At 31.9% G+C, this 23,997-nt stretch overlaps 1 long non-coding RNA gene across 1 annotated transcript; it reads right to left on the bottom strand.

Moving 5' to 3' along the window:
* Nucleotides 1-17,743: 17,743 nt before the first annotated feature.
* On the bottom strand, nt 17,744-23,045 carry LOC129958866 (uncharacterized). The gene is made up of 4 exons (XR_008783335.1): nt 22,764-23,045; nt 21,639-21,794; nt 21,108-21,539; nt 17,744-19,891 (listed from the first exon to the last, which is right to left on the bottom strand). It is a non-coding gene; the product is annotated as an uncharacterized LOC129958866 (long non-coding RNA).
* Between the last annotated feature and the right edge of the window lie 952 nt (nt 23,046-23,997).

The following is a 23,997-nucleotide window of genomic DNA, read 5'->3' on the forward strand; positions in this document are numbered from 1 at the left end:
ACCTACTATATTTCATAAAGATATATCTACAGCATAGTTCCAACTTTTTCACACCCAAGAATAAATAATCAATTCTCATACCGTTTACTCCCACTGGCGATTATATTATTTATATTTCGTCTGACACCTTTGGGAGAAGAAAATACGAAAATGAAGAATATTTTGTGCCATGAATACTTCCCACGTTTCTCATACCAAAGGTGAGGAATATTCTGGAAACGAAAATATTTATGGCATTACGTATGATACATAAGAGTAAATAATCGTTTCCGCGAATAAGCCTCACATTTATCACCGTGAGCGAAATTTCTTGTAGATATTTTAGGTTAGTGAAAATTTATTAGGATACTGATATAAAAGATTTCATATTAAATGATAAAATATAAATCGCTTATAAAAGCATATTTTTACTTACCACTGAAATATAAAAATATTTTTAATCAATTATTCATTCACAATAAGCAACAAAAGAAAAAATTCTTAAACATTAATTAAAAATTAAAATACATTTTAACTATGATTTAAATTCCAATTTACTTAAAGTATTATAATACTGCCTCGTCTTTTACAATTTTTATTTCAGAAATCAGATTTTTGATTAAAATTTATATAAAAAAGTACTTTAAATTTTTTATTTATATTACACTTTTTACTAGTCTTCAAAACATTTTATAATTAATTGTTATAATTATTATGAAAATTTCTAATAATCATTTCTCGGTTTCATTGCCAGGAATTGCATCTCTGTTGAATCTAAACATAAAAAATTCAGCGAATGATTAACATTATAAAAGCAATGGAAAATGTATTGTCATTTGAAACACGCAATTATAAAGAACTTCAGAATACTATGTCAGGAGTGGGTAAAAAAACCAATGCAAAACATAATGCATTTTCCATAAGTATCGATGATGGTTGCACCTCTGTACATGAGCTGCTCATAATGGGGAATATTTTATATATTCTACAGAGGTTGCTGTTACTTGTCACTGTAACTTGCTTACGCACTCTACCCTGGAAGCTGCTGTAGGACGAGAGTAATTTTTTATTGTTAGTACATAGTAGTAAGTAATTCGCTGATCTTCAGTCAAAGTATGGACTTATGCACTCTACCCTGGAAGCTGCTGTAGGATGAGAGTAATTTTTTATTGTTAGTACATAGTAGTAAGTAATTCGCTGATCTTCAGTCAAAGTATGGACTTATGCACTCTACCCTGGAAGCTGCTGTAGGATGAGAGTAATTTTTTATTGTTAGTACATAGTAGTAAGTAATTCGCTGATCTTCAGTCAAAGTATGGACCGCGGTGGCCAGGTGGTAAGGTCTCGGTTTCGGAACCGGAGGTTTCAGATTCGAGATCCGATTCCACCGAAGAATCGTCGTGTAAGCGGGTCTGGCGCACGTTAAACGTCTGGGTCAAACTTCTACCCGCTAGTGTGGCGTGGTGTGGAGAGGGTACTAGTTCAGGTGTCGTCCTCGTCAACTAACCGCGGTTCAAAATGACGAGGTCCGTCCCAAAATAGCCCTAGTGTTGCTTTTAAAATGGGACGTTAATATAACTAAACTAAGCTAAACTTAATCAGTCAAAGTATAGCTCTTTAAACCGTTTTATTTTATGTGTCATGTTTTATCTATATAATTCGAAATTCATATTAACTATTTTATATATGTATTTTCTATACGTAATTAGATAGATTTTAATGTAGCTTTATATTTAAAACCCATTTTGCTTATATACTCAGCTAGTGCTTACCCATTTTGCTTATATACTCAGCTAGTGCTTACCCATTTTGCTTATATACTCAGCTAGTGCTTACCCATTTTGCTTATATACTCAGCTAGTGCTTACCCATTTTGCTTATATACTCAGCTAGTGCTTACCCATTTTGCCCTCAGGGACTCAATCCACGCACTTCGACTTTTCACCTTTCGTATGAAAGGACATAAGTAATAACAAGGAAAACTTCTTTTATGTTTTCAGATGAGTTTTGATTGGTGGTTCACACTTAGTTGCCGAAAATTAACTATCAAGAAACTATTCAAAGCAATATGATTTTCAATCACATAAAATTACTTGATATAATTACTTTCAATAATTGTAAATTGTTAGTTTGCAGTCTAGAATAACATTAATTGATTTCTTTTGCAGCTGAATTATATCTGTGAAAATTTCATTAGAATTTTTTTTATCTCATTGCAATTATTTTACATTTTGAATTCCTTACACCTATACGTTTACCAGTATCATTTATTATCGTAGAATTAGTCCATCCTACAACATACATCATTTCCTAAATGACAACTTTTAACATTTGACATTTATAATGCCACCTATACGACATTCGCTTAGGTGGCATTTATCTTTCTAGAAAAACGTTTTGTTCGTGCAGACGCATAGTTTCTTTTTCATGTAGACACTTAACTCAATAATTTTGCTCGTGAGACGCCTTTTTCAGTATTTAATCGTTCTCTAAACAGAAAATAAGCATTAGGTAACATGTTACAGCTTTTATCTTGTGTGTCTTCAAAGAAGCCAAATAGAAATGAATGTCCAGTTATTTTTTAAATAATGGTAGTAACCTTTTTATATATCTGATCACATTTTTTTTAACGACTCGTATCGCTGATAGAAGACTTACTTTATTTATTGATTTTTCTTTAATTCTTTTTACCACACACGATTTGAGCATTATAACCAAAGTTGGCTTTTGTTCAATTAAATCTCAATCAATCATCCATATTTTGAGACGCCGCGCAATTATGTTGGAAGGTCCGTTTTATGCATTCATTTTCATATTTTTCTGTAATTATTGATTTTGAATATCATAGCCAAACCTGAACTTTCGCCATTTCATTACAACTAACAATCCATTTAAAGAGACTCGTGTCGTTGAGGAAAAATCTGCTGTATGCGTTGATTTCCATTTTTTTTTCCTCCACGTATTTGGAGATTCATAACCGAATCTGGGTCCTGTACCATTAAATTATAATCGCCCATCCATAATTTAGGAATAATTCATATTCTTTACCATAATATGAACTATAAGATAAGACATCCTACTCACACGGATTTCAATCAATATTATTCGTTTTGTTGTTTCTTATGGCACTTGCCATGGACAAGCCCGCTGTTCGAAGACAGCCGATTTTAGCCTGAGGGGGAGCGCCTCTTGTTTCTATAGTAGTGCCATCTAGGGCCAAGAGAACGACTTAGCTACACACACGTCACAACCTTTTTTACGGGGCGGACTTCATTCACACATATCATTTACTCACAGATCGTAATTTAGACCTGAATCAGAGAACGATCCCCCCTAATCCAGTACCCCCAGTGGTATTACTCTCGATATGGAGGACTTTGTGACCACGACAGATTTAACGCGCGTCAGCCACCAAGCACGCGGGGAATCTTCGGCCGGCGGGGTTCGAACTCGCAACCTAAGGGACGCGAATCAGACGCTCTACCAACCAGGCTATCCCCGCCTTATTATTCGTTTCATTACCATTTAATGAAATTGTCATACTAATATTACGATAGACGGAAACTAGTGGAATAGATTTTTTTCATTCATCAATAATTTTTTTTCTTTCATTTTCATTTGTGCATCAATTATTTTTCCCTTCCTTTTTATTCATTCATTAATTATTTTTTCTTTCATTTTTATTCATTCATTAATTATTTTTTCCTTTTATTTTTATTAATTAATTATTTTTTTTATTTTATTTTCGTCTATTCACATAAATCACAATTCTAACAAACACAGAGCTTGAGCAGAGCTTTTGGAAGGTACTGTCATAACATTGACAAAATAACAAAAAATTCCTTTTATTATAAAAGCAAAACTGAAGATAAAAGGAATCTCCCTAAACACTAGTGTTTCTGGATATATTGAATATGTAATGTATATTATCGAATATTCGCTTTACTAACTAAAAATTTCCATAATAATTATCTTCTATAGATATTAACCATTATCCACTTAACTATTAAATGAACATTAATCGCTATCTATGTCTTTTCCACACACAAAGGAAAGGTTAAAATTGAATTCAAAGCTTAACCTTGATCTATGGCGTGTTTGTAACAATGATGCTGTGTAACTTCATATGTTTTTGTTTTCTGTCGGCGAATATTATAATTCATAATCTGTGATTACATGTTTCGGCGCAGACATTTTGCTTCGCTTTGAAAAAGCCACAGAAGAATAAATCGAGTAGATGTGCTGCATTAGATTTACATTATTGCGACATTATTACAAATATATCACATAGATTCGGAGTAGTCTTTGAATATTAATTTAACCAGTTTTACTTTCTCGCATGCAAAGAATATAAGGAAAAAGGTTTTTCAATCGTTAAAAAATACGATCGCGAGATTTTGAGGAATCTCCATGTTTCAAAATCTGGAATCCCCAAATTTCATTTTAAAAATAACGTCTGTCTCTCTCTCTCTCAAGCGTTTATGTGAACACTATAAACGCTTTGAGCAAGGCGAATGAAATTTGGTACATAGTCTTTAAACTGAATTTGTAGATATCTATCAGGGTTTAGACCATAGGTTCCCAAAGTGGTTCAGGTGGACCCCCAGGGGTCCATAGGAGACCACACGGGTGTCCACGTAGACGTGAAAAGAAAACAGGGGTTCACGAGTTGTAAGAGGGGGTCCACGAAACATTTTCTGGTTTTCATAATAAAGAACAAAAATTTTGGTTTGGATTTACCTATCAACGTATGCAGGTAGCATCATTTACTAGGTAGGTACTCAAAAATTTGAGATTACTTCTTACAAAACTGAAGCCAAATATTGATAATTTGCTGTCAATTCATCAAGTACATTCGTCTCGTTAAAAGTATGACTATTTTTTATTGTTGATTTACATTTCAAAGTTCATTCTTGATTTTTTGTCAATTGTTGATTGTTTGTAATGATAAATGTTTATAATTTTGCATAACCACAAGTATTATTTTAATAAATAGGACACAAGAAAATGTGCTACATTTTTTTTCCTTCTTAACACCCCCAATTTAGGGTGATATTTTTTAGGAGTTTTGGGAATACAGTAGAAATGTAGCAGCAGGGGGTATACCGAAAATAATAAAACTTTGAAAGTGGTACACGAGAAAAAAAAGTTTGGGAACCTCTGGTTTAGACGAAATCCATTCACAGGAAGTTTTTCTGTCTGTCCGAATGCAAGTTAAAGTAATGTGTGAGGTCTCTATGGAAAAAATTTGGAACACATGTTTGTCAGTTGAAATGTAGACCTATATCAAATTTTGAAAGAAATCCGTCAAGGGGTGAACCGTCTGTACGCCTGTATATTTCGAGTGCATGTAAAATAAATAAACTAAAAATACAATACAAGCATATTAAATTTGGAATAAGATCATTCTACTAAAATGGCAGTTCTGTATTAAAAATCTAAGACTTTAATGATTTTATCTACTGAATTACCATTTCAGCATTCACTGGGAATTTCTATCGTTTACTTGTTATTTAAAATATTTGAAATTCAACAAATTCATTATGGTGTTTTCAAAAATATTTAAACACTTATTGCTAAAATATATTTTTTTATATTGCACACATTTTAAATTACATAGGATAATATCTCCTCGGAGGGGCACTTCGAAATGAGGATGAGATACTTCCGGCGTGGTGGATGGGTCTCGCCACCCTGAAGGATACACGAAAAGGTTGGGATCTCACTCCTCCCAACGATGGCGTGACGTACTTCCTTAGGGAAGGGCTGTACCCTGGCCGGTGATGGCCCTTAGGAATCAACCACAGTTACCGCCACTGTTGCTGTTGCGGCGGTTTAGTCATTCAGTATTATTTATCGGTGTGTCTTCGGGCAGGTCGGAGAGTCGGTGATATGACTTACATAGGATAAAAAATTGGTCAAAGTAATTCATATATAATTGTTTCGACCAATTACTACTTCTTTCATATGTTCAATATTATCGTTTTCTATTCAAGAGTTCAGTTATCAGAGGAAGAATTATATGCTTTTTTTCTGTATTAAGCATCATTTCTCATAGTATAATAAAATATAAGAAGCAAAAATATTGCTGCTAACTCCCGCAAAAAATATAATTGTTCGACTTTACAGCTGAGTTTCTGAATAGAGTAAAGATTAAAGAATTCTGCCTGTTCCACAAATGCAATCATCCAGTAGTTTAAATTGTGAACCATACCATTATTCTATAAATTGTTTTACAGATTTCAAGGCAGTGGGGTCTTTAATAAAAACTAGATGCTTTTTCCGGGCCCCTGCTGGGTGAGATTTATAATTTGTTTTCATTAATTGTACTATTAAAAATTTTATTAAATGTGTTAGTAAAATCGACATGTATTTATAAATTTTATTTATTACTTTATTTACTTACATTTATGTTTCTCCATTATATTATTTAAATATTATATATGCCCATGTTTTTATTATTTCTTTCTCATTGTATATAAGTATTGTTATTTCATCTATATATCCGCCCTTGATGAATGTAATGGGCATTTATTGGAATTTTCTATTCAACGACGCACATGAAGTGTACGCCCTTTGGGTAAGCTCGGTTTGTGTAGGAAATAAAAACAACTATGTAACTAATAATGTATGGCTTCATGACAAAACCCACCTGTTTTATTTCTCCTTTAATGTTCAAACAATCCCTTTCCCCAATATTCGTTTACAAATTATTGATTTTTATATTTCTTAGCTTTTGAATCACCCTGCATATTTATTATACGGTCAGATCATATTTTGATTACTTATACGTAAAATAATTAAAACCGCTCTTGCGATCATTAAAGTTGTTTTGATAATTACATTTTCTAGTTTCTGTAACAGTTTATTTTGAAAATAACCTGTCTGAAACATCTGCACAGTTGGAATGTACTTCGCTATCCAACTTTTAGTTTTGAAGCAATTTCATTTATTTTCCTATTGATTTAATAGTCGAATCCCTGAATCAGGAAACCCGAATGGTTTCTTCGTTAAATAGATTTTATTCTAGGTTTCTAGCGAAGAGAATCATCGAAGAATGTTACGAGAGAATTATCATTTAAATTACTTCGAAATCAATTTATTTCGATTCGCAATCGTTGCGAATTTGGAAGTAATGGTTTTCGATGGAATGAATTATCTGATCGATCGGTAGACATTTATTAGAATTATTTATCTCGCTCTGCATTGAGATCACGAAATACTAAATGCAATGTTTTAAGATGAATGTTTCGATATATATTTCTCTCAGGAATGAAGCTCTATTTTTATTTGTTGAATTACTTAAGTCTTGCTGAATATAATCTCACTTTCCTAAGTTTCAAAAAATATTTATTTGTCCCTTCAATTAAAAGTAATATCAATTAAAGTAATTGCTTTGGCATAATCACAACTATTCAAAAATTTAGTATTTTTTTAATTTTAAATTTAATATTCATAATCTTCTTATAACATTAAAAAATATCATAAGTATTGCATAAGTTATCGAACTGTGAAAGAATAAAAATTTGAGTTTGTATTCATTTCTTAAGAATTTAATTAAATTATTCTGTATGTCTTCGTTAATACTTAAAATATATTATCCACTAAACAGAAATAGAAACTGAAGTTGGAAGTTGAATACTTTATTTGCAGCGAATTTAATTAAATGAATTTATTACTTAGTCTATTTATTACTGAATCCATTTTTTCTAAATTTTATATGCTATTTTCAAAAATCCATTAACTAGATTCAGATTTTTCACCGATGATTAGAAAGGAAGAGAAAATATATTTCTAGAAAGTGCAGTAAGCAGTACATAGTACATTTAATTAGCATGCCTTTTTTCATATAATAGAAGCAGAAAAAGTCGAAATGAAAGATTCCCAGCAAAATGCACAAATAATAACTTATATTTATCTGCAATTACAAAGAATTACGGACAAAGGTTGTGATTGTGGTAATGGGGTGACCGGCTATAATTAAAAAAATTCCTCTAGGCAAGCTGAAAGGCAAAGGTAGATAGATTCTTTTACATTTTTGTTACTATCTAGCAAATCCCTGGGGGGGGCACCTCGAAATGAGGATGAGATGCTTCCGGCATGGTGGTTGGATCTCGCCACCCTGGAGGGTGCACTAATAGGTGGGGGATCTGACTCCTCCCATCGATGACGGGACGTACTTCCTTCGGGGAGGGTTGTATCGTGGCTGGTGACGGCCCTTAGGACTCAACCACACTTCCCTCCAATGTTGCTGTTGCGGCGGTCCGGTCATTCAGTTTTATGGTTTAAATCCGTGTGCCGTGTGTAAATTGAAATTAGAATTAAAATATCATATATATATATATATATATATATATATATATATATATATATATATATATATATATATATATATATATATATATATATTGCATAAACAAGTAATTTCTTTAGTACCATTTTTGAAATAATAAAAAACAACCCTCATTCTAAAAATTGGGTTTTCTTCTTTCTCTGTTTTATCAAATAGATATTTTTATGTGAATAAAAGCTGTAAAATTCGCCCTCTTAAAAATTGTTTTGAAAAAAAATTCAGACACTATTTCAGACACTAAAACAACAAGCCAGTAATTTACTTGAAAATCTTTAATTATCATTCAAAATAAGTTTAAGAATCTTGAATCCTTTGTTTTCATTGTTTTATTATTTTTAAATTGCATTGTAAATTTTAATCAAAGAACATTTCTTTTTCTTTCCCTTTCTTTACTAACTAATCTTGAAGTTTAATTTACGTTTTCAGATACTACAGTCAGAATAATCTTATAAAACTAAATCTGTTTAGAATACTTGTCGAAGTAGATCAAATAAAAGTAGACTTAATTTCCAACTTAAATACGGATTCTTTATTTCCAACTCAAATAAAAAGTTGGTTCTTTTCTTGAAAGTAAGCTACTGAAAAATTTAACTCTCTTATATACTTATTTCGGAAAGTAATATAAACATTACTTTAGCACTTAAGTGAAAAACTAGAAACTTCAACTTCCGAATAAAAAGACTTTTAGAATTTGAAATTTTGCGATTTCACTTAAAAGTCTAGATGCGAAAAATAGAAATAAATTTTTAAATCATTTAGAAAAAAGAATCATAAAATATTTTGAAATACAACTTCCGGATTCTTTATTATTGAAACAGTGAATATGGTTTCAAAAAATAGCTACCACTTGATGCAAAAAGGAAACCTCCATTTCTGAATTAATATTTCTTTTAGAATTTTAAATCAGGAGATTTCTTTTAGAGCTTTAGATAAAAACTAACGAAATATTTTTTTAAAAAATAAAAGAACCGAAAATATTTCAAAATTATACTGTCAAATACTTTATTATTGTAACAAAGAATATGGTTTTTAAATATGGAAGGAAAGACAAATTTTAAAGTAAAAAATTTACATTTTTTATAAAAAATATCAAAAAAATGAGCGAATGCAGAGAATGTATGTTGCCGGAAAATCCCTGGACTAATTATTAAGACTATTGTCAGAAAGTAGTTTACACACAATATCAAAATTAGATGTCAATCCAATACATCAAATTGAGTTCAGACATTAACAAATTTATAGAAAATTTTAACTGTACAATAAACATTATAATTTCAGCTAAATCTTTAATATTTTTCTGAAATACACAATGTCTCAAATAAGACCATTTTTCTTGCTAAATAAGATTGAATTTCATCCACTGATTGAATACAGAAATTAAATATAACAATATTTATACATTAAATAAAGAAATTTGATTTTCCAGAGTGCGTTTATTTCTTAATGGAAATATACAAAGCTCTTTATTGAACAATGTTTGCTTATGATAAATATTTTCCATTCTTATTCAAAGATAAAGTAAAGGCAATAATAAGTTACGAAAAACTGCTTTGTGTAGCGAAGAATGCCGTTTTTAAAATTTTTCTCTCTAATTTAAACACGTAATTTAATTAAAATCTTTTCAAAATGTAATTTAGCCATTGCACAACAGTACGAAATCAATGTGAATGCTCATGATAAAGCTTTCTCCATTAACATCCACTATAGTCGCTTTATTTCAGTAGCGTTTGTTTCATTTGAGTTACATCTTCATCAAGGTAACCTTGTTACTTCAGGAAACACTAGTAAGCCATTTAGGATTAACATGTTACCAAGTGAATAGAGGCTCTATATTAAAGGGGGACTTCTCAATTTATTTTCGTTAACGCACCATTTTTCACACGTGTTTATCAACCCGTTTCCGCTAAGAATGACATTTTCATTTGTTATTTGTCTCGTTGAAGCACAGCGGCTTAGTTATTTAATACATTTACCAAAAGTCAAATTTTATGCAGGGATCACATGATTATATACTCATTGTTGGTGTATTAAGTGCAAAAACGGATTCATTTTAAAGTTATATGGACTCCCCAGAAATGGAAAAATGCCAGTAAATAAGAAAATTGGTTTTGAAAATGTTTTTGGATTAGAATAATACTGTTTAGTTCTAAGCCAAAAATGCCGATAATAGATAAGGGAAAAAGATTTCATTTTAAAGTCATATGAGCTTGTAAGCATTTCAAGTATGTCAATCCCCACTAATAATGAAAACAAATGAGTATATTTCTTGTTTTGTGCGATTGTGTGTGTGCGTGTGCGCTGGCACTCTACAGAACAGACCATTAAATCTAGAGCCAACAAGCTTGGCAAAAATATATGTAAACAACTGCAGTAAAAAAATATCGTTGCGGACGCCTTTTCTATTACAATTCCCTCAAATGATCAAAAGATCCCCAGATAAAAGATATACTCACGAAAAAGTGTATTAATCAGTGTTCTTAATTGCAATTAATGACCTTGATTTGATGTCACAGCTTTTTATTAACGGAAAATCATTCAAAAAACAAACTACAATATCTACAAGATGTTGCCATACAGCACAAGCTAAATCAAAACAAAATAAATTCCTAGATTATAGGTGGACGGTTTCAATTCGGATATTGAAAATAATATTGCACAATCATAAATTGAACACATACATAAAAAAAAATAAACAGAGTTAAATATTTTACAACATGTTACATACTCCCACCTTGTAAAGTGAAAGGTTACAAACTGAACTTTGCAATCTAAAACAAATTGAATTTTAACTATGCTATTCATTGTATTGATATATATAACAATTCCTCGCAAAATTTGTAAATTTGGAAGGAGTTAACACGTCCAATTTGCGAGGAATTTTATGGTCCTTCCCAATCGGGTTTTGGTATGGTGTATCTCCTCAAAATTATCAATCCTTTCAATAGAATTGGGAACATTCTCAGCAGATAAATCAGAAACATGGACAGCAGGTGAATCAGGAAAATGGTTAGTAGGTAAATCAGAAATATGGTCAACAGGTGAATCAGGAGTCTTCCAAACAGGTAAGCCACTTTTTTCTGAGGTCTTCAAAACACCAATTTCAGTTTTAGCTGACACTTCCAATGGATAAAGCCTTTGGAAGAGATGGATTCTTTCACCGTGGGAGGTTCTAATTCTCGCTACTCTAGGAGCACCGTCGTTGCCAGGATAAACCCCCAAGTTAACACCAAGAGACCAGTCAATGCGTCGAATATTGTCATGCCCAATCAGCACAACATCATTGGCAGGTAAGATAGTTGGGAACTTCAAATCTTCCTTCTCACAACTATCTGCTAGCTTGGTTCTTATTCTCGGAAGCCCATCTTCATCTTTAAATGCCTGCATTTTAGCAAGAAGTCTCATCTTGAAAGGCATTTGACTGCATGGACTTAAAACCCTGCTTGTCTGAATTCTTCATAGACTAAGCTTCCTTTTTACTTGGTTGCATTTGAAACGTTATGAATAAAACCTAGAATCCATGCCACTATTCTGATGTTTCTATTATAGGTGGAAAAATAATCACTCTTAATATTTGTTGTTTGAATATTCACCATAGATATCAAGATAGCTCTTCTCTCTTTATTCACTTCTTCCTCATTGGCATTACTACTACATCACTAACAGGCCATTCATGAGGCGAAAGATACAACCAACTGGGACCTTCTCACCATTTCGAACTGCAAAGCTGCTTCGCTGAACACTCTACTCGGACAGTCCGCAGGATCCAGTGATTCAGGAACGTGTCTCCAGGTTTTGACAGGCATAAGCTTTCAATTTCTTGAACACGGTTGTAATAAAATACACCTCATGGTTCTTCTCCCTTCAACCAAGCTAATACTGTAGTAGAGTCTGTCCAGAAATAAGCATTGTATGTTGGAAACTCTTTCAAGACAGTGGAAGAAAGACGAGCAAATATAGCAGCACCACGAAGTTCCAGCCTTGCAACAGTTCTTTCTCTTTTTCCACAAAGTGCAATTCTAGTTTTACTCTGTACCAGTTGTATGCTTACAGTACTTCTTATATCAACTCGTAGGAAAACAACAGCAGAATAGGCTACTTTGCTTGCGTCGCAAAAAAACAAGGAAATCCGATATCACAATGCAACCATCTTGGTACTTTAACATCCTTCAAATACTCCAGCTCCATTAGCCTCTTTAGAAAATCACCGTGTTTTAAGATCTACTTCACCCCAACCGATTTCAGATTTCCATAAATTTTGTGGTCAGAGTTTTGGTACTAGCAACACTGGACTTTTTGATCTCTTGGGGGATCACAGACTTTGTGTGAAACAGCAAGAATATTTGTTTTCGTGATTACCTCTTCCATTAGTTTCCTCAAATCAGGAATATTTATTGAAAGAATATCACAATGTATGTCCCAAATCATTTCCAGGATGATTTGTATCACCTGTTATTGGATCAGAATTCTCCCACCCTCGTAAGCCATGATCTCAGTGGCTACGTCAATAAATCGTTCTAGCTCCGAATGGGTTTCGACGCTTCCCAAACAATTGTCCACGTAAAAGCTGTTCATCAAATTTTGAATAATACACTCAGGGCATTTTCCACGGCCATGCTTCGCTTCTTCCAACTTTCTCTCCAAGTGGTATTGGATTGTTGATCCAAGCAAGAATTGGCTGTTGGAAACACCAAACACCACTCGGCAATGCCGGTAATGTATGAGCTCTCCTTCACTGTGCCACAAAAATAGCAGGAAATTTCTATCCTCCTTATATAGACTTATTTGCAAGAAGTCCTACCGTATATCAGCCGAAACGCCAAATCTATACAATCGAAACCTTGTTAACATGGAAGGGATCAATTCAATCAAGTTGAATCTCTTTTCCAAACAGTCATTGAGGCTGACCGTTCCCTTTTGATTTGACGAAGTGTAAAAGACGGGCCTAATTTTCGTAGTGTTGTTTGGCTTCATTACATGTCAATGGGGCAGGCTGAGACAAGCAGACCATTTCTTCTTGGGGAACATCTTCGATTATGCCTTCTGGTTCTCATTCTTTAAATACATCACCGTATTCTTGAAATAAGATTCAATTCTTCAGCTTATGGGTTATCACTTTCAACCCTTTGAGTCTCAAATTAAAGTTCTCTGGAACAGACAAATAACCGGTAAGCCACGGTAGGGAGACAAGGAATCTCTTCTTCATCGACCTTGACAGTTCTTAAGAATTGCTCCATCGACGCTTTATGAAGCTCTTTTTTTTTCTCTCTGAAGATCTGAATTGATTTGTTAACCTTCTGCGTATACCTTTGAAGCATGTTAGATTGATTTTTCTGATAAGATGTCATTTTTGTTGCAATATAATGTGAAATTTTGGTGTAGTTTTCTGCGTGCTTGGTGTTTAAGATAGTGCTACAGATTTTTTTTTTTTATCTTTAGTTTCAGTGCCATTTTCAGAACTGGCCACTCTTGTAAAAAAGGAAGAAAATAATTTATCAGGTAGAAATCTGGATTTACGAAGTGCAGAAAAACAAGACTTCTTGGTGAAAAGCATATAAATATTAAGCTAAACATTATAGCACTTGCTAAATTAAAAATTGTGTTCTCTCGTAACCATAAATGTACGGAACAGTTAAGTTTAGATGAACAACCAGAACGTATTGAAGAAAGCATCTGATTGCTACAAATCTTGCATCATTTCAGAGAAAATTCATCTAGATTGTGATTTTTTAAAATTTTATATGCCCACTTTACTATAAATTATGAGTCACGTAAATGACTTCCGAATTCGTAATTCGAATTTTCACTATTCATTTCTTTTCTCCCTTCTCTTTTTGAGTTAAACATTCGTCTAACGCCCTTATGGAATTAAAATTGTAATTAGTTTAGTTTAATCACATTAACGTCCCGTTTTAAAAGTATCACTAGGGCTATTTGGGGACGGACTACGTAATTTTGAATCGTGGTTAGATGACGAGGACGACACCCCCCCCCCTCTCCAAACTTCTACAACACACCAGCGGGAGGAAGTTTGTCTACAACGGATTTAACGTACACCAAACCCGCTTGCATGACTTTTCTTGATGGAGTAAATTTCGAACATGAAACCCTACGGTTCCGAAGCCAAAACTTTATCACCTGGCAACCTCGGCCCGATGAAGTAAGTATAATATAAGCTTACATGACTGTTCTTCGACGGAATCGGGTCTGGAACTTAAAACCTTCGGTTCCAATGCAGAGATCTTACCATAGGGCCACCGCTGCCAAGCATGGAAGTTGTTAAAGGTTCAAGATCATTTTCATCGGATACATATGAACATAACTGTCGAACACCAAGAGATTGCCAACCACACTACAATGATATGCAATTTTAGGATTAAATTGCACCCACGTTTAAGTTCCCATTTTCAAACAAAGATACTTGAGGAACGAGTAGAATTTTATCAATGTAATGTGCATTATCACTTAAGTGGACAGAGTGCTCCCAAGGACCATACAAATAATTTAGCCATGTCAGTTGTATTTTACCATAACAAGTCAACAATATTTTAAAACATTCCTGTACAATAAACATAGCATATTAATTTATTAGCAATAAATGCATTTGAAGTGGCGAAATTATTTGTCTAATAAAACTAACATTAATCGGTCAGGTTTATCCAGTTGAAACTGACATAATCGGTGGGCTGCGTTATAGTTTCATTACTCGATAACTTTTGAAATGGGAGTAGTTGGGGGGGTGTGTGAGGAAAGAAGCATTACTGATAACTTACCAAGCAATCATGACTTCATGTGAAATAGAAACTGGCGAAATCGAACTAGTGGCACAGGATGGGTGACTGGTTCATTTTCCCCCATGTTATTTTAAATATATAGATAGCTTGTACAATTTTAAATATGTAGGTAAGACCCTGCGAAAATCTTAGGCACGGCATCTTTTACCATTCATTACTACCTTTAAAACAGTCTTTCACATAGGACGATTGATTCCAAAATAAATCAGGGTGGCAATTTTTTTTCCGAGACTGCAGGTTAGGTTTATTTAATAATAAAATATGCGGGTTTTTTAAAATCTAATTTATTAGACTACCATTATTTTACTAATAAAACATCACTGCAATTTATAAAATAAATGCGATACTGTAGCTTTTTAAGTACACTAAAAGAGCCTATTCAAACACTCGTTAAACATAAATAAATTGGTATCTAATTTTATAAATTCTATGTTCAGTATTATAGCTATGAAATTGAATTCCCTTTTCGAATTTTCTTTCTATTAGACTAGTATAAAAATCAACATAGCCAGGGAAAAATCGATTTTAAATCAAAATGGCAATACATCTGTATATATTTAATAAAAAGATTTTAATGAAGTAGTAAAAAATATACTTATTTTTAGATAAATTTTAAAGTGGAAAATTAAGAATAGTGCAACGAAACTTAAACTCTACAATTCGCATCCAAAAGTTTTAAAAATATTACTATTTTTTTTTGTTAAGAAAAGGGCCTCAAAAATTTACTCACTTTCGATAACGAAATATAGAAAGTAAAAGGTAAAATGGTAAATAATTATAAACTTTTAATTCGAATTTGAGATTTTAAAATTTAATAGAGAAATTTCAAAAATGAAGAATTCGAATTTCCTAAATGATACTGCTTTTCTAGAGCATGAACAATTCAGCTAATTTCTCATATATATACTAGCATTAGAACAGTTAAATGAATCAACATTTCTAATTTGTAATGTTTATACTCCAATAAACTAGCAAATAAATATTTATCTAAATAAAACTATTTTAGGTAAAGATTGATTTACATTTAAGCTGAATTGGCCATTGATTTATATTTGAGCTGAAACTAAATGATTTTAAGTAAAGGATAGAGATCAGTAATCGTAAGAATTCCCTTTTATTTCAATTCAATAGTTCTCAGATGTAGATGTATGTACCATCTTAAATTTAGACTACGAATATGTTAGCAATATAGTTTCAAGAAAATATTTATATATATTAACATATCTGAAAAAAACAAAATATTCGGTAATTAAATAAAAATTGAATTAGAAATACATGCATTTTATTTGCAAGTTTGATATACAAAAATAGACTTTACAGGATTGTTACAATACAAAAATAGAATACGAATTCATTTGAAATAAGAATTCTTAACGGGTATCAAAGTAAATTGGGTTTTGCAGTTTTATGTAAAATGCTTAAAAAGAATTCATTCAAAGCATTTTTTAAAATAAACCGATTCTTCTGTTCCGAATCCTATTAATGAATTCTTAGGAGTTGCATACGTTTAAATAAGTCACAGCATAACATATAATTAAAAATTGGCTATAATTTCAACGACTGTTTTCAATTGCATAATACAATTCAGAATGAAAATTAAATATTGTATTTAATATTTAAAGAAAATGTTTTTCGAAATTTAATACCCAAGAATTCTGAATAATCAACTGCTAAAAGATTTCATTTTCATTATCGAAAAAGAAAATTAAGAAGCAATCAACACTAGGTTATTGCAACATACACCCTTTTTCTCAAAATGTTTCGTTTTTTTTTTTTCTCCCACAAAAGTTTATTTTCCGATTAAAGAAACTTCCAAATTTATCCATTTGCTATCTGAGAGGAATATGGAAAGTTAATTTTTGACTAAATTCTTATGAAACTAAATCCCAATTAAAGGAATTGATATTTCTACGAAAAACAATGTTAAAAAGTACCACAGAAGAACTACAATTCACAAAATTCTAAATCGTGACCAGCTTTCTAATCCGTCATATCGACACTCTTATCAATAAGCCAACATATTAATTCTAATTTTTTTTATTAAAATTAAAGGGTTTTAGGTAAAGGATATAAACAAATAACCCAATTCATCTTACGCATTTCTATTTTTCATTTGAATAAATTCAATATTCTTCCAACGACTTAGAATTATGCACCGTCTTCAACTAACAAATTCGTAAACTAAATTTATGATTTCCCCGAGACGTCTCCCATCTAATAATTTTTCTGTCAGGAGTAAATAATCAGAAATTAAATACAAAATACAATTCAAAGTACATAAAATTTTATTGGCATGTTTGATATACGAGAAAAGGTCATTTACAAGATTACTACAACATAAAAAGTACAATATAAATGCATTAAGAATACAGTACTGGTATCAAAACAGCAAAGGCTTATTACATAAATTAAATCGGCTTAAGAAGAATTCAGTTTCATAAGTAAAGCATTTGTTTAACATTAAATTAACATACTTGAGTTGGAATATTTTATGCAGCATGAATTGTTAGAATTAGGGGAAAAACATTTATATAAATTAATGGATTTTGTAGAATTTCAGTTGAAAGTTCATAAAAATTTTATTTCAATGCCTAATGTAAACGCGGAATATACGAAAGTTTAACATTCTATTAAATTAAAAGAATTTAGCAAATTTACCATTACTGAAAAGCCGATAGTTCAGAACCCTAGACTTTCTCATGTTACAGAAAAAAAAAGAAAAAAGAAACCTGCCTACCCTACATCTAGATTTAACATTCATCGCATCCATTCACTTTTTCCCTTCACCAAACGAGACATTCGAATATAATCTTATGCATATTATTTCATACTAATCATTAAAGAGCAACGTATTCTCTAAAAGCATACAGATCGCCGTGGTGATCAGGCACGATGATCAAATGCTTTCTGAGAATCAAAGCATATTTTGATTGGATGGCCGGCCGAGCCAATCAAAGTATGCTTTGTCCGCGGATGCAAGTTTTACGTGAAAATAAAAATCAAAGTAGCGATATATTTAGAATTTTGAATTTACTATTAATCGTATTGTAACCATTACTATTTAATTTTAAATGTAACACAAGATTTTAAGAAAATAATTGCAAATGGATGCAACGAATAGATTTAATATATCTACACAGACTACGGTAAAAAAAATCTGGAATGTTAAAGAGATTTAAATTAATAACCATTGACATTGTTTCTGAATCAAAATTTAGACAATTAATGCGAGGTATTATGAAATTCACATATGAAAGGCAATGAAAAGAAACTGAAAGTTTATTTGCTAACAATTTTAGAATATTCTATAGTATCAAAAGCCAAGTATTATCAAATTTATAATATTACCATAAAACGTCTTTTCAAAATATAACCGTTTAATGTGCGTCAATACACGACTTGCGATTCATTAGTGTTAAAATTTTCGCAATTTCAAACGAAGTAAGAAGACAAACATGCATGCTAACAATACGTTTCGATTTATCCTTCATACACAATGAACATTTTTCCTGGTAAGTTACTATTCGTATATTTTAAATTAGCCGAACATGCATATGACTTGCAGCAAATTTCAGAGTTTGCTTTGAAACCAAAATTCTTTAAATTTAGATTTCTTGGAAGACTTAACTGAAATTTAGCACAGAACAATATACATATGATATTAAGCATAAAATAATTTTGCATATTTAAAACAAGACAAATATCAGGATCATAATGAAATGCAAAATTCCTTAAGATATTTAGGATAATATACATATGGTCATAAGAACATATTTAATTATTTGGTAACTCATTTTATAACCACAAAGCAAAATGGACAAGATTATGAAGTTTTCACGAGCATTGACATTCAGTACAAAACGATACCAAAAGACTGATTTTGAAAAATAAGTCGGTAAAATGAAAAACATATCAGTTTACACAAAATATTTACATTAAAGATTTGCTATGGTAATCGGCAATTAGAAATAATCGACAAATCTAAGGGCGAAAAGATTCATTTCCCCCCTAACAATGATGAAGTGCACTACGCAAATGAATTTTTTACTTCATAATAAAAATTGTGATTCCCGCCTATATTGCTGGGTCAATGAGAACTCTGTCAACTTGTTGAGCTCCAATAAGAGATTAATAGCCATACAGAAGTTTTAAAGCTAATTTTATATGAAATGTAAATCAAACATTCAGTCTTGGAAATTTGGTTTAGATTACTAGCAAATTTAAATATACTACCAGCGCTTAAGTTACCCCATATTAAAAAACATTTTACCAATGTAAATTGAGAAATAAGCATTTTAAAAACAAAAATTTAAACAAATGCTACTTTTGAAGGGAATGAATGAAGGCCAATATTTTCAAGTTAGTACAAGAATAAAAGTTTCCCGGCAATTTTAAGATGAAATATTGATTTAATTGCAAAACACTTGTTTTGAAACTGATATTTTGCACATTTCAAGCTTTGCAAAGTTCGAAAACAAATTGTATAAATATTCAGTATCTTGCTCTTAGAATAAAACATTTCAAAGATGTATTGATATCCTCAAGTAATGTTGACTACATACATAGTCACATTTCCATTGTGAAAACCATTTATGTATTCATTTTATGGAACTAATAAGTTTAGGCGAAGCAAGAAGGAATTTTACAAACTCAACTGCATACATTCGATCTCCATTCATAATTCCATTGAAAAAGCTCTGAATTGCAAGGTTGAAGGCTCCAAATGGTATCTTGTGCCATGATCACTTGGGTTGAAATATGTAGACATCTGAAAAGATTAAATTAATAGATTAAATCAAACTATCGAGAATGCCATTAAATGTCAGAAGACTAAATTTTGATCTTTAAATCCACTCCAGTGATTCAGTGATCTGAAAAAAATTCTTTAATTCTTATCAATAGAATCGGAATCTACATCTAGGATTTTTTTTTCGACTAACAGTTCGCATTATGAAAATGTAACCACTTAAATACAATTAAAATAATTAAGCATTTAATTATTCCAGAATCGTCCGAGACATGCTTGTTTTTATTCTCTATGTAAGTCAGAAATGGCAAATTATGAATTCTCTAATTACGTCCGATAGTCATTGTTTAGATTTTAGAATACGGTCGATTTTGCCTAGTTCTCGAAACTTTCATAGAACCAATAAAAGCGCCGAAAACAAACAAATCCTTGCATAATGGAGAAAAGAAAGGCCAGATGTTGAGAAATAAGCACAATTCCTTTCATAGAGATTGCAAATTAATTTCCTAGATCGCCGTTTATACACTTGAAAATCAAATGAGTTCGCCTTACTGATTATATGCTAGTAACTGCGATTTATGAAGGATTGGAAATTTTAAATATCTACTGCAATACGTTTGGTCTGGCCCCAAAAATAACTTCACCGGAGAAATGACAAAATTATGCAGAAACATTTTGCTTATTTTTCATAGGCACATGTCTGAAAAGGTTTTACCATACATTTCCCTATTGACAAGAAGAAAGCCTACACCGGCCAACTCCATTCATGGGCAATGAATTTCTTCAACATCTATTTACAGAAATTGATCTTTCAGTATAACACGAACGGCAACTCGGTTCTTATGTTCAGGAGGCAGCTAAATCTCCAAAGCTTACATAAACTATAGTTTCCAGGATTATTTTGTGCCTTCGGAATACTTTCTAGAGGGTCTAAATAAAATAGCTTCCGAATATCATGCTATTCTGATAATTTTATTGATGATTCAAGAACTTACCATGAGAACTCGATACTTCAAAGTATCTTAAGGAAATTTGTGAATATTGATGTCTTGTATATGGAACCGAGAAAGCCGTATTACTGATGGTGACTACACACTTGCAAAAAAAAAAATGCATCCATAATGGTCGTAATTTGACTTGTGTATACTTAATTAGACCGATAAAAATCTTATTTCATAAAAGTTTTTGGATAAAATTTTCCCAGTTCGATTTGACAGTTATATTTCGTGCAACTTACCGGTATCACTTCAGTACCGTTTTTTCCTCCAATCCAGACATCTCCCATATTTAGAATTTGCGGCTGGAGACTAAATGGTGTTCACTGCACAGATCAGTGGGATTAAGCCGTTGTTCAATTAAATTGCCTCTAATCTAATCTTCGCAGAATGCGCTGCTCCAATATCAATTGCAGGAAATTCTGCTTCTTTCGATTCATAAGACGTTCCATCATGAGTGAACACGAAGAATTCCTTCAGAATACTTTCAGGTATAAGTGAAGAGTTTAAATTGATATCTCCAAAGTTCTTGCTATATTACTCTAAAAACTGAAATTCTCTTTTTTTTCTGTTCATCTCTTGAAAACATCAAGTAGTAATGGTCATGGTTTTCCAAATACCTCAGACTATGAGAAATCAACGTAATCCAGACTCGTCACTTAGTAGCCACTTTCCTGGAATATACAGGGATTATAAACATTTATTTCACTTTCAATCCACTGTGCAGAACATTTTTAAAATTACAGTAATTTTTTTTTGTACAAAGTTGATACATTAAGCTTAATCCAATGTTTCAGGGCTTTATAAATCATCCGACTAGCAGACCAAAGGTTTATTGGATTCCATAGGATCCGAATTCTAATATGCGCTTGTTGAAGCTCCATATTATCTGTTGTGCCATGATCACTTGCTTCAAAACCTTTCAACATCTGAAAAGAAATTTATTACATATGAAATCTATCAAGAATTCTATGAACTGCAAAGATATATACATTTTACTTTTGCTCTTTTATCTACTTCAAATATTCTAAAATCTGATAAAAATTTGCTTGCAACTTCATTAGCACAAATTAAAGGTTTCCCGTTTTAATCAGGAAATCTTAAAGCTCACATCAGTTCATTTTTTCCTTTTAAAAATTAAGCTATTATCAATGTTTGAAATACATTTGTTAGACAATTCATCCAAATTTTTGGTTTTAAAGTACTTGCAAGTCTTTATGGAGAGCTATAAGCGCATATAGGAAAATAAGTCGTGCATCTAATTTGTTAATTGTCCATTAAGCATAATTGCCGATTATACTTAATATAACAATAAGTTTATTCTCTAAACGCTAAAGTACTCTTTAAAGAGACCCACAAAATGCTTAGGGGTAAAATATGAAACTTCATTTAAGGAACATTCAATTTTGGACTGTTTCAAATTTTTGGTTTCAGATTTTATGGAAAGTCATTTAGATGCTTGAAAAATAGAGAAACTAATTTGAGGATTTTATAAGGAATCATGTTTATTAACTTAAAGGATCGAAAAACTTAAAAATAGTAATACATTTTTTCATTCTGGAAAGTAAGTTTCCCTCAGTGCACATAGACAAAAAATAATTATCTTGATTCCACTTTTTTGTCCTGTTACAGGTATGTGTTCGAATCAAGGATTTGAGAGTTCCTGGCCCTGTACTACCCAAGTGACGACATACAAATAACCATCATAGTATAACATGCATTTCAATACCGGTAATTCTTGCGTTGGAAGTAGTTTAAAAGGCTAAACATATGTCGATGTTTCCCGGAAATTATGTTTCAGTTCTCTTTGCAGCTTCCAGAAAGCTTACTTTCGAGGCGAATCTAATACAATTGGTTGCCAAACGCCATGTCAGTTTTAATATAATTTGAAGACTTACCATATCCTTAAATTTCTTGTGCTTTGATGTCATCTTAAATACTTTCCCCCACCCAGCATTGGTGCAGATGGATAGCATGTACATGGAATTGAGGAAACGGTATTTGTGATTGACGTCGTGCCTTTGTCCAACAAAACGGCATAGACACAGGCAAGTTGTCCACCCTATGAAAAACTAAGTACATTTTTATATCTCTAATTATCATTGATAAATTATTGCAACCAATCTTCATTTCGATATAATTATTAATAGCATAACTTACCTATATTACTTCTGTGCGGAACCGAGCGAGTCCCCTGGCCATCCAGATGCCTGCTATCAATACAATTTTTGTCCTGATCCGAGAAGACGGTCATTCCACATTTGGGGAAAAGCGTTGTTTCATTGCTCCAACAAACATCTGAAGAGTCTACAGAGCTGCTCTAATAACTGCAGGATTTGTTTCGCTGATCATTTCTGTGAGGTTGCATTCTTTTAAATGAGTGAAAAATCGGATGAATCCAAAACAAACTTCTTGGTATGAGTGAGACAGTTTAATGATCTCTAAGGTTAGTTAAACCTCAGAAACTTTCCAAATTAAATGTTCATTCTGCATATTTTCAGAAACGGCACAAGAAAACAATCGCTATGGCTCTTTCCTATATCATTAGACTATACCAAGTAAAATCCACACAATTATGGCACTTTCGTCACTTGAAAACCACTTTTGTAGACTATCCGGAGATTTCTTGTATATTCAATAAAAAATACCAAAATTTTCAGATATCAATGCCTCTTAGAAGATTTCTTAAAATTTAAAAATATACGAATGGGCAACAAGTTTAGTTTTTAATTTTAAATTTTGGAAGACTATGAATTACAAAAGATTATCCCGCGCTTACTTTTTAATAAAAAATTTGCTCTCGAATGGAACAACCTCCTTTGCCTTAAAGCTTTACCGACATTTTTTAATCTTTCTCCTTTTCATGAGTTATTTTTTTTATGCATCAAAGGATAGAGAAATTCAATGCGAAGTTTGCCCACTTTCATATTGTCTTTAAATGCAGTTGTTTTGAACGCATATCTCCAATGCTTAGTTCGATTACATTTCTAATCCTTTTCCTATCCCTAATCTAGCTGATTACTTTTTTTTCATTCAATTCAAAAGATAATTAGAATTCATCCGCATTCAATACACGATATCATTCAAACTTCTGTTTTAGAGTTTTGATGTGGAACGAGCTAAATTTCTAAT

The sequence above is a fragment of the Argiope bruennichi genome, chromosome X1 (assembly GCF_947563725.1).
Source record: "Argiope bruennichi chromosome X1, qqArgBrue1.1, whole genome shotgun sequence".
NCBI lineage: Eukaryota > Metazoa > Arthropoda > Arachnida > Araneae > Araneidae > Argiope > Argiope bruennichi.